Genomic DNA, 12,852 nt, shown 5'->3' with positions numbered 1-12,852 from the left:
TTTTCATACGATGGATTGAAAAATATAAATATTATTAGGGGTGCCCCACCACGCGTTGCTGTAGCTCACAATCAGTCCGATACACACGACGTCTTTAAGTCAACGAATTAACGAATTAAAATAATAATATTGCGATTATAAATTGAAATATAAACTATCGTATGTCTCAAGATGGATGAAACTGCACAGAGTGTGCAAAATTTTATTAAAATCAGGTTCAGTACTTTGGGAATCCATTGCGTACAAACAACGTGACACCTAATTTATATATATTAAGATTAATAATAATAATATTAATTTTAATTATTAAATTTATATTATTAATATGTAATATATATATGACCCAGAGTCATACAGAAGAAGAATAAGAAGAAGAATAAGGAAATAGTAAACGAGATGGTTGAAAAATTCAGAACAATTTAAAAGTGGCATATGGTGGCACATTTTAATCGACAGTGTCTGGTTAGGTCATCGTCATCATCGTGGTGGTGGTAGCTTGTATCATCGTGTGTAACATATGGAAAGAGAACGGATGGGCGGACAGATGAAGTGAGATAGAGAGGATGCTTAGGCACAACCAAACCACGTGGAGAGTATGTTTCATGGGAACCGCAGAATAAGATCATCGTACAACACTATACACCTACTATCTCTTTCTCTGTCTTTCTTTCACATGGACTGTTTTTCTTTTTTTAAACATTACTCTCTCTCTCCCATCTTTTTCTCTTCTCGTCATAGGTTTTTTTTTTTTTTTTTTTTTCTTCTTAAAAGGAAGCTGTTATTTTTGCATCGGAATTTATGATCATAATAATTCATAATAATTGTTTATTCGCGTAATGGGTTATTCAAGAATTAATTCATATAAATGGAATCGAACTATACTAATCAAAGTTAGGCTATTTACAGAGAGATATACACAGAAATTAATGAAAATAATATTAATCGTGATTTTTGGTCAGACAGGATGCAAGTAACCGGACAAAATGATGGTTATATGTGTGTTAACGTACACAAACTTGGTTAACCAGAGTGAGAAAGAGAGAAAAAGAAGAGAGAGAAAGAGAGAGGAAGAGAAAAAAAGATAGTTAAGCAAGCAGGATACTGCGAATTTATTCAATGTCGAGAACGGTGTCTCTTTTTCTCTTACACACACACATACACACACATACACACACATACACACAGATACATTATCTCTCTCTTTTTGATACTACTCTCAAATGGTTGTTTGTAATGATAATATTCGTGGTGTTTGACTTGAATTTTCGAATGGTTTATAGTTCGATCATGCCGAAGATGTACGAACGAAAACGAAGAGGAAGATAATTTCGTTTGAGAAAATGGAAGAGCATTGAAGATAAGAAATTGTTCGTTTAGTGAGGGAAGAGGGAGGAAGATAACTATTATAATTGCTATATGTTTATTCTTTCAATTATTTTAAAGACATCATCGAAAGTATGTGTGTTCAATAGTAATTAATTTTTTATTTGCAAATATGTAATACTAATAAAAATGGTTAAACATTTAAATTTATATCTTTGTATAGTTAAGTTGCATAATATATACATAATTATATATAAACTATCCTATCTTTCAAGTTGGATGAAACTGCACACAGTGTGCAAAATTTTATTCAAATTGGTTCAGCAGTTTAGGAGTTCATTGCGAACAAACAACGTGACACGTATTTTTATATATATTTAGAAGAAGAAGATATACGATAATAATTTGGTAAATTAATTATATATATTATATTGTATTTTTATAGTTGTTTTTTGCAATATTGCAAGTCTTTTATTTGCAATATTGTAGTATAAAAAAACAAATAATATAGTATGAAAATACAGATTATTAAGATTCTAAATATGCCAAGGTGAAATATATATTAAAATTAATATAATAATATTATAATTATATGTATTTAAATTTATATATTTATTAAATTACCAAATTATATATAAATTTGAAAGATTGACAAACGCATACCTGAAAGATAATATTTGTTAAATTGTAAAATTCGGATGATGGATCCATTACTTGTGATGATGTTGATTGGTTCTTCGAATTTGGTCAATTAATCAGTCAATTAGTTTGTCAGTCAGTCAGTCAGTCCCTGGTTGGTTTATCTCGTTGCGCACTTATATTGGTTTATCTTACTTTAGAATAGATCACAAACACCTCCCACTGGGAAGTATAGAAAGAGAAAGAGAATGAGAGAGAGAAAGAGATAAAAAAAGAAACCATCTATTTATCACACGATAAGACACTAACTAACGTGCGGACGAACCAGAACTGAATCGAAACGCGACTCCAGTACTTCGTGGACGAACTATGCAACCGAGATTAGTCGAAACGAGCCGAACATTACCGAGTCGACGCGAAGATAAGGCCGAACTTTGGCTGCAATTGCCGAGTATTTCCGAACGAATGTAAGCGAACTTACACGAAGTGGGATTTGCGCTTACTCTCGGGGAGGCCCCGAGGATAGATTTTATTCAATTACAAAATTATTTATTATTTAAATATATATATATATATATATATTTATTAAATTACTAAATTATGTATATATAATTACAAAATTATAATATATATATAATAAGAAAAATATGAAAATATAAAAGAAAAAAAAGCACGAATAAATGGATGCAACGAATTCTATGCCAATACTCATTTTTCACATTTATGTATTTTATTTTTATTCTTTTTTTTTTTCTAACAAGAAAATCACAAAAAGATTAAATTTATGTTGGATAGTCACGTTATTATCTACACATGCATACGTGAAAATGTGTACACATATGTATCTTTTCTCTCGTGTGATTCATCTTATGGTTAGAGAAAAATATAGCCGAAGGGGAAATAGATCGAATTCGTTAGAATATACTTAGGGATTTGTAGCCAATAGGAGAGTATGAAAGAATATGAAGTCTCGTTTGGATAACACGATCTATACTATAGTGATTCTGTATAACACGCATCCATCAATCGTCTTCGTAAACTACCAATTATGATCGAAAACGGGTCTTCTGGTGTGGTTGCTGGTTGCTTTTGCTGTTGCTGGACGTCACGCAAATCGACCATACTACACACACGATACTAATTTATTGGAGGAGGGCAAAAATCGTGCTTCTACTTCGTTACGATGAATTAAAGAGAAGAAGAAATAAATAAATAAAAGAAATAGAACAAGAATAAAATGAACGAGAGTAATCTTCCATCTTTCCTATCGTAAAAAGAAAACCAATGTAATAGAATATTTTTTACTTTAAATCGACTATAATTTACTCAATTTCACAAATATAGATGTCAAATCAATTCCCTTTTTGTAATCTCTCTTTGTAAGATACAATTACTATCATTATCTACAAAGAAACGCGTATCTTGTTCTTACTAGTTAAAAACGTAAAATAGAAATAAAGAAACAAAACAAAAGAACAGAAAAAGAAGAAGAAGAAAAAAAATAATAGAAGCAAGGTTCTTCTTTTAAGAATTAGACCTAGTTTAAACGCGTTAATTACAAACGCTATGTACATACGTGTACGTGTAATTTTTGCTACAGAAGATATATTTTATATTCAAGGACAAATTGTTTTTATCTCTCTCTCTCTCTCTCTTTTTCTCTCTTACACTTTTTCTCTTTATGCTATTTTTTCTCACATTTGAACAAAATATTTTCCACACGAGTAATGTTCAACGCATTTATGTACTATATATACTATACTAATTAATAAAGAATTGAGTCATGTAAAAAAAAATGTCATTAGTACAAACTTGTGTAAGAGTTAAAAGTGACATGTGAGTACAAAATATTAGAATCAATATATGAATGTTACGCTTTTCTATTGGTTAAATATATTACTTGTAAAAGACTCGTTCGCGTAACAACAACGAGACCACGTCAGGGTCAAAAGGGGTCAGGAACAAATGAGAGTAAGTGAGAGAGAGAAAGAGATAACTCGTTGAACAAACCTATTAGTTAATCCGACTAGACGATTCGTCGTTGGCCATCTCTCTTTTTCAAACCTGTCTTCTTTACCCCTTTCCCTTTCCCTTTCCCTTTCCCTCTTCCTCTTTCTATCTTTCTCTTTCTTTCTTTAAGGGAGCTGGCTTGTAACGAGACGCAACAAAAAAAAAAATAACTCGTTTAACCGACAGGAAGGAATGCGTTTCTGAACCAATTTCGAACAAATGTACATACATACATACATACTTACATACTTACATACACATATACACATAAATCTTCATATGTAAAAATGGAGTGTCACGTTGTTATAAATATGGTATAAACCATAGAAATATGAATACATATATAAGTGCGTACATACATATATGGGAGTTTGAGTATCCTTCGAAATTGACTAAGCATCGTTGGAAAAAGAAAAAGAGAACAAAAAAATAAAACTAGAAGAGAAAGAGAGAATGAGACAGACAGAGAGAGAAGAGGTTGTTGTTGGAAACGTTAGTAGAGTAATGGACATGTGCGAACCTATGTAAAGTACGAATCGTATTGCCGAGTTAAAGAGTAAAGTGAGTGAGTGAGTGAGTGAATGAACGAGAGAGAGAGAGAGAGAGAGAGAGAGAGAGAGAGAGAGACAGTAATATGGGATCGTAGTGTGGTATAGTGTTGTGTGGTATGGGGCAAGGGCACATATGGAACTTGGGCTTCTGAATGCTTGTGCTACTACTCTCTCTCACTCTCTCTCTCTCTTGGAATAAGAGGGAGATAGAGAGAAAAAGACTCACGCGGAAAGCTCGGGCCCGGGGTCGAGTCTTTTGTGAGAGTAGGGTCTTTTGTCGTGACGACAAAGCCCGAAGAATATCCATCCTTCAAATGTGGAACAGCTGCCATCGAATGGCCCTGCCGCCTTTTTTTTTTTTCCTTTTTCTTTTTTTTTTTTAGAGTCCCGTGTGCACACACATCGCCATACACAACGTACACACACGTACACACACATGTACCCGCGTGTGAGAGTGATAAAGAAAGGGGGAGTAGGAGTAAGATGAGGAGGAGGAGGGGAAGGGGGTAAGAGAGTACAAGAAGAAGAGGGTTGGCAAGAGAAAATGTGAAAGAGACAGAAGGAAGAAGATATCGAGTAAGTGCAAGAGAAAGAAGAGAGAAAGGAGTTTCGGACGAGGAGGAGGAGTGGTGAGGGTAGAGGTGGGAGGGGGAATTGAACGTAGTGAGGAGAACGCTGTTTCCAAGTGCCGAGATTTCCATCCTAGCAGCCCTTTGAAGCGACCTGTACGAGCTTACTTTTACCAATCCCTCCCTTTTTTTTCACGTACACAGATCACACAAACATACATATATATGTAACACTCTCTCCCTCAATCCCTCTTCTTTTCCTGTTTCTTTCTTTTTTATTTTTACTCTATCTTTTGCTACACACGATATAATGTGCTTTCGTGTCGTTTCTAAAAAATGTCGAGATGAAAATGTCCATGTGTCGTTGAGATTGAAAAAAAGAAAGAGAGATAATGCTACGTTGAATGCATACATACATACATACATTCATACGTGTTGTATGTATGTATGTATGTATGTATGTATGTATGTATGTATGTATGTATGTATGTATGTTACATAGGAATCGTATGTCGTGTTAGATAATCGCGAACGAAAGATACAAGCGCGTGTACTTTTTAAATTCAGAACAGAGAACGAAAATGAGGAAAGAAAAAAAAATAATAATAATACACGAAAGATAGTTAGAAAGGTTGTGTGTGTGTGTGTGTGTGTGTATGTGTAGAACTTTGGATAAAGTAATCGCGATGCGGTCGTCAACGAACAAAAAGAGAAAGATAGCACTGATATTTTGTAAAACAAAGCTATGAGAACGACAGAGTCCTACTTTTCATGATTTGTACATTTTCGTGATCTCGTTCGTCAATCAACGTTTAACACAAAATATTCGATAAAAATTTGTTATGTAGGATTTTTCTAGTAACTAGGGAATCTAGAATGTAGAATGTCGAAACATTGAAATGGGGGGGAGGAGAGGGGTTTGAATTGAAAGTTCAATGAACTTTCATAATAGTCTATGAAGATTAGTTGGAACTATAATCCCTCTTCTTCTACTTCTACTTCTTCTTCTTCTTCTTCTTCTTCTAGTCTTACTCTTCGATTTGGTGGTTTCTATCTGCGATCCTTGGAATATCCTTAAACCTTCGATGGGAAATAAGAGCATTCGAATAATGCAAGTCCGGTTTTAGACGAAAGAGAGAGAGAGAGAGAGAGAGAGAATGGGGTGCATCGTTGAAATAGCGATTAGTTTCGTGATTTCGGTTGGAGGAAGAGGCCAGGGAGAGTTCACTTCGTAACAAAGTTTCATTCGGTGTGTATATATATATGTATGTGTGTGTGTGAGAGAGAGAGAGTAATAGAGAAAAAGATAGAGGAAGAGAGAGAGAGAGAGAGAAAGAGAGAGGGTTGTTAGCAGCATCGTAGGAATCTGATCTCGCTTGGGGAAGTTCTGAAACGTTGGATGAAAATGCCTCCGCCAGATTAGCCTTTACTAGACCAATCGTTTCATTCTATCACTATATCTATCTCTCTTTCTCTTATATATATGTATATGTACAACATACATACAACTACATACAATTACTTTATTCTTATATTCTGTCTGTTTCTCTATTTCAGTTTTGTTTGTGTTGTAATTATTACAAGAATCTTATTCATATCTTTATGGTTTTAAATTATATGTATAAATATTATCTTAATTACGTGTCACGTTGTCTGTTAGCAATGGACTCCTAAACTACTGAACCGATTTTAATAAAATTGTCCACACTGTGTGCAGTTTCATCCAACTTGAAAGATACGATAGTTTTAGTAATATATATATATATAAGATGATGATAAATGATAGCAATCTACAGGACATACGAACCAATAATAAAATAATAAAATAATAAAATAATAATAATAATAATAATTCTTTGTACCTTTCTTTTTTTTTATTTTTTAAAAGAGGGTTACAACCCTTTTCTTCTTACCGTTTTGTGTGACGGTAATACGCGGTAGATACGTGACCGTACAATTAAGGGCTCGACTCGAATGGAATTAAGTTTGAAAAATAGGATATACATATATATGTATATGCATCTAATGCATTATATATACGTGCGTGTAACCGACACCAACAAATCTTTTTCTTTCATTCATCTTTTCGATATTCCAAAAGTGTCGCTGGCAAAAACGTTTTCCTCACGTTTCTACGAGGATTAACGATAATCCCTTTTTTCATTTATTTCTTATTTTCTTTTATTTCTTTTTTTTTTTTGATATGCAAATTCTCACGAATTCTATCTTATACATTCAAATGTGTGATTACATTTATTATTCCTTTTTATTTTCCAAAAGTTTACAATACCGTTTCCATTGTAACCGAGATGAAGATTTAATAAAATAAAAATGAAATGATTTAATCAGTTAACTGTGATCGACGAGTATACTCGTCATGGCTCGCTACAGTTAACTGGTTAAAAGAAAAGAAAAGAAAAGGGATAAGAAAAATGGCCGATTTTGCGTCAACTAAACTCAGAGAAAAGGAATTTAACTCGTTTACGACTGTATCTAAGGTACTCTCGTTACGTGGAAAATAAACTTCTCAGCTACTTCCGTAGAAACACCACACCATTTTCACTCTTTCTCTCCTTTTTTTTTTTTTTTTTTTTTGATAGCAAAGGTTATTACCTTTTCACCCTTTTTAAGAAGTAGCCCATTTCTTTTGGTAATAAAGTCCTAATTTATCTCGTAAAAACGGTAAAACAACGATATCGCGTTTGATAGTTATTAGTATATTAGTGTCCCTAAGGGTTTCCTGTTAAACTAAACGTTTAGAAAACATTTCAAATGGTTGATAATCACGATCTTTCTTATATTATATCTAATATGTGTATAGAATTTATGATAGGTATACTTAAACCTTTTTTTTTCCCTTCGAGAGTTATACATAAACGTTTATTTTTTATAGTAAATGGATCACACTTATATTTTATCTGTTTTTAAGTGTCTTTTTTTTTTTTTTTACTTTAAGTTATCGTGAGTGTACAATATTATAGGACACACATAAATCTTCTCGTATAAATGGGTTGTTTGGAAAATAATTTCGTTTTTCTTTTTGTGAAAATGAAAATAATTTTCACTTTAAAGATTATGTCCACTTGAAAGGTCTACGTTTAAACAGTTGAATTTGATAAATTTAACATTTCACCGATCTCACGTGTTTTTATTTGCCAGTTTGCATTCAACTAATGCCAAAATTGTGTCAGGAAAAAACAAAATTACTTTTCGAACAATCAAATAGTATTTCAGTGATATATAAAAGTATTCGAAAATATACATAATTTTAAATATTTTATTTGAAAAAATAATATATTAAAGTGTCTCAACACATTTGTCATTTAATAATGATAAAAATATATATAAAACGTTTTGTGTGAATTTTATATAATTTAAGTATATGTAATAATTTGATAAAAGTAATGAAATAGGATGATTATGTCCCTTTTTTGTGTTTCAATTTTATTTGAATGGACACATCGAAAGGATGGATATTCGTGTTATTTCGTGTTACTAATGAATTATACATACAGCTCGATTATATCTATTTCAAGCGGCGAATTTAATTAACGTATAATTTCATCATTTTATCTTTTCCTTCCACTCCACTCCACTCCACTCCCTCCCTCCCTCCCTCCCTCCCTCCCACCCCCTCTCACTCCACTCTCTTTCTCTATTCTTCTTCTTCTTCTCTCTTTTACAACATCATAAGAATATCGAGTAGTATAACGGTCTGGTTTCTCTATCGCACGAGAATTGCCAGTTTCCACGCTATCCCTTCGTACTAAGCCGAGGATTAGATTGTCTCAACTATTATCAAAGACTTACTTTATTTCTTATTCTTGTCGTACAATGGTTACCATGATATAATCACGAAATGAACAATACTATTATATTATTCAATATAATAACAATACTATTATATTACTCTTATGTATATCTATATACAAGGGGTGCCCCACCACACGTTGCTGTGGCTCACAATCAGTTCGATACACACGACGTCTTTAAGTCAACGAATTACCTAATATTGCGATTATAAATTGAGATATAAATTATCGTATCTTTCAAGTTGGATGAAATTGCACACAGTGTGGAAAATTTTTATTCAAATCGGTTCAGTAATTTAGGAGTTCATTGCGAACAAACAACGCTGACACGTAATTTATATATATTAAGATAAGATAAAAATTTAGTGTCACAATTGTTGGTTTGCGATGAACATCGAAACTATTCAACAAATCTTTATGAACTTTTGTTTATTTTGTGTAATTTTATCTAATTTACTATAGTTTTTATTTGGATTATTTGTCTAATTTCTGATAGTTGAAATAAATCATAAAACATATTTTATATAAGAAACGTTTGATTTGCATGAGAAGTAGAAATATAATCGGAACAGTTAAATCCCGTTATTCGTTGTCGTCTACAACGTTCACTGACCTAATAGTAAATTTATTCTGAACCATTCGAACACCATAAAGTATAATTTTTTTAGCAAAGAAAAAGATAGACCGATTCTCAAACTCCAATTCAACGATATTTAATGGCCAATCCTTTTTCCTTTGATAATAAAGTAATCCACGTTTCCACGATTCAACAAGAGTTCAAATCATTTTATTCTATTAAAAAAGGAATTTCTCTTTTTCTTTTTCTTCTTGCTGCTGCTCTTGTTCGATCAAGAGAGAAATGGGGAATGAGGTAGAGTGGGAACAAGAGAATAAAAACTAAAGGGCTCGTAAAGAAGGTTCAGATCGATGAACTGAAGTATCTATTTTATTATATTGTTGTCTTTGTACTTGATAAAAAAAGAATGAGAGAAGAAAAATAACACAAGGAAGATATAAAATATTGCAGATTGAGACACGTTTTGAATTTTGATAGAGAATATATTATACTTCTACAAAAGTAAATCCAAAGGGAAAGGGTAAAAGCCGGAAGTGCCGAATTAGGAAGGTTAGGAAGTTGGTTTGCGGTCTTGCAACGACATAAATGTTTAGCATTTTAATGAGCTACATGGAAACACAGTGGTGTGTCATCGGCTTAGGCGTTCCCACACACACACACACACACATATATATATATAAGTCGGAAATAATAATAATAATAATTACTGACTGATTAGCGTGTTCATTTTGATATTTCTTAATTAATGTTAATAAATGTATATAATAATAATCATTATTATTATATTCTATTCGTACGAATTTGTGTAATTATCCTGTTGAAAAATATAATTTAAAATAAATAGCTCTGTAATTGTAAACGCAAATGTATATACATGTATATGTTAATATACTTGTTAGTAACTTAGCACGAACTCGCGTGTCGAAAGGATTGTAGCATTCGAACGATCTAATGATAGCATACAAGCAATGTGTGTGTGTGTGTGTGTGTGCTCTTAATTTGCCGCACGATTTACTACCATCCGATAAGATCCTCGTTTGTATTTTTTCTTGTTCTTTTTTTTTTCTTTCTTTCTTTTCCTTATCCAACATTTTATCGATGTTCTAACCATTCTCAAGTATCCACGACAATTGGAAATAAACGAGTCGTTTATTTTGAAAGTGTCGTAAAAATCCATTTATGTTCGAACCAATTGAGATATTAAAAAGAAATAATGATGAGTTATCATCAGTTAGGTTGAATAAGCATTCGTTGTCTTGAAAATGAAGGACTGGTGATGGGTAGGGGGAGTTGAAGGGGTTGGGGAACTTCGATGTATTACTACGACAGGTTGGCCACGTGATTAACCTAACGCAAGCCACGGTAACCAATTAGGGAAACCTCGAAGATATCTTGAAAACGGGATAGACTAACATAAGATATATTATACTGACTCAATGGTTATAACTTATGTGTTAACCTTGAAGAGAAAGAGAAAGAGAAAGAGAAAGAGAAAGAGAGAGTGAGAGAGAGAAGGATGGGAGAAGCTTGATTACATCGCACTAAGATATTTCATGTCACTTCCGGACTCTCACATCTCTTCTAAAAGGGTTAGAGTGGCGTTATGAGACTTCATTTGGTGTGTGAGAGAGATAAAGATAGATAGATAAATGAGCTTTACAAAGAGAGGGAGGGAGAGAGAGAGAAAGTGAGAGAGTAATCTTCGTCTTAGAATTAATTTCAATTGGATTACCGTGAATATTGTCAGTACTTACTTACTCCGAGAATTCGCATTCCCGTTTTAGGAGAGTTAAATGAAAAGATGTTATCTATTTGAACGTTATATTCTCGTGTTTTAATACTACTCGTTCATGTATTATAATAATTAGATGAATATGAACATTGAAACAGATCAAAATTGTAAAATATATTATTGTTAAATATGAAATAACTTAATATATAACATTGATTGTACATTCAAATTACTATTTTATTTTCTAAATCCAATGTTATGAGATTTATTAAAATTTTTTTTTACCACTACTACGCCATTATTAAAAAAATGAAGCAAAAGGAGAAAAAAAATATAAGTATAAAAAGAATAAAGAAAGAAAGAAAGAAATAAAGAAAGAAAGATGGTGGAAGGATAAGGATAAGGGTAGGGGGTTAGAGGAATGGAGGGTGAAAGGTGATGGTCGGTGGTGGATTTCCTCTCGTTAGTCTCGAACAATGTCGAAGTCGCATCCGCGGGAGAATTCCGCGGCCCCGAGGCTCTTTTTTTTCTTTTTTTTTTTTTTTCACGACAATGATGGAAAAGCTGGACCACTCTCTAACCTTTCCCGCAACCCCCATCCTACTACCCCGTCTACTACCTATTCTCGCACCTACCCTTAATAACACACTATACCCAAAGCCCTGATTATCTTCAACTCACTCTGGTTCAACTTTCTTTCGAGGTTCGTGGCTCTTTCTCGATACCCCACTGCACTCTGTTCAAGTAAGAAAGGTAAAATGGGAAGAAAGGAAGAAGGGAAGAAGGGAGGGAGAGAGGGAGGAATGAAGGAAGGAAGGGCCAAAGGGCAAAGCGTTTTCCACGTGGACGATGATATCTTCTCTCTCTCTCTCTTTCTCATTTTACAATTATATCTATATATATAGAAGATAAAGTAAGATAAATATAAGGAGAAATCATCCCCCCAACCCCTTCCCACCCACTTTTCGTTTCCTTTTCCACCCTTCTACTTCTTCTACTTCTACTTCTTCTTCTTCTTCTTCTTCTTCTTCTTGATACAAGGCTCATTGTTGCCGGAGCCGCGAATCCATTGTACAAAAGTTTCACCGAAGTTCGCCAATTTGCGTTTTTTCTTTCGTTCAATGCGACAAAGGAGACTTCGAAGAAGAACGAAAGACGTCACCTGATATTATCTTCCACCTCTCTCTTTCTCTCTTCCTTTTACTTTTTTTTACAAAAAGCAAAAGAGAGAGAGAGAGATAGAGAAAAGGGTTGGTCTAGGTTGGTTCTTCATCTCTTCGTTTCTCACATTTCTATGCTAAAAGTCGAATGGAATGATGAATCCCTTTATGCAGATTCATAACCGCGTAAAGAAACCATAAAAGGAAACTAAAGATACTTTTTGTTTTTGTTTTTTTTTTGTTGAATTAGAATAATAATAATTTTTACAAATTATCAAATATAAAATTGTTAATAATAATGAATCAAATTAAAATCATAAAAAGAAATCAAATAGACACCATGACTATTGTTCCATGAAGGGTCAAACCTTAAGCGTAGTCATGCAGTTGAAACTCGAAACGGGAAAGTACGTAAAATAGGGACACATGAAGGATAGCTTAGGTTTATGGGGTAAAGGGCTAGTGTTTTATTTGACGAA

The 12,852-nt window shown here is 33.1% G+C and overlaps 1 long non-coding RNA gene across 10 annotated transcripts in view; it reads right to left on the bottom strand.

The window, feature by feature from the left end:
* LOC107072204 (uncharacterized) overlaps positions 1 to 12,852 on the bottom strand; it is a 65,905-nt gene that overhangs the window by 28,731 nt on the left and 24,322 nt on the right. For 2 of the 10 annotated variants that reach the window (XR_016177227.1, XR_016177229.1), the window contains exon 3: positions 1,987 to 6,172. The exons of the other annotated variants lie outside the window; for them this stretch is intronic. This is a non-coding gene — a long non-coding RNA (uncharacterized LOC107072204). The remainder of the gene's footprint in view (positions 1 to 1,986; positions 6,173 to 12,852) is intronic. 10 annotated transcript variants of the gene reach the window in all.

This window comes from Polistes dominula, unplaced genomic scaffold (assembly GCF_049000335.1).
Source record: "Polistes dominula isolate Pdom_NZ unplaced genomic scaffold, Pdom_raw_medaka contig_83, whole genome shotgun sequence".
NCBI classification, from domain to species: Eukaryota; Metazoa; Arthropoda; class Insecta; order Hymenoptera; family Vespidae; genus Polistes; species Polistes dominula.
This window is presented reverse-complemented; position numbering and strand designations above follow the sequence as displayed.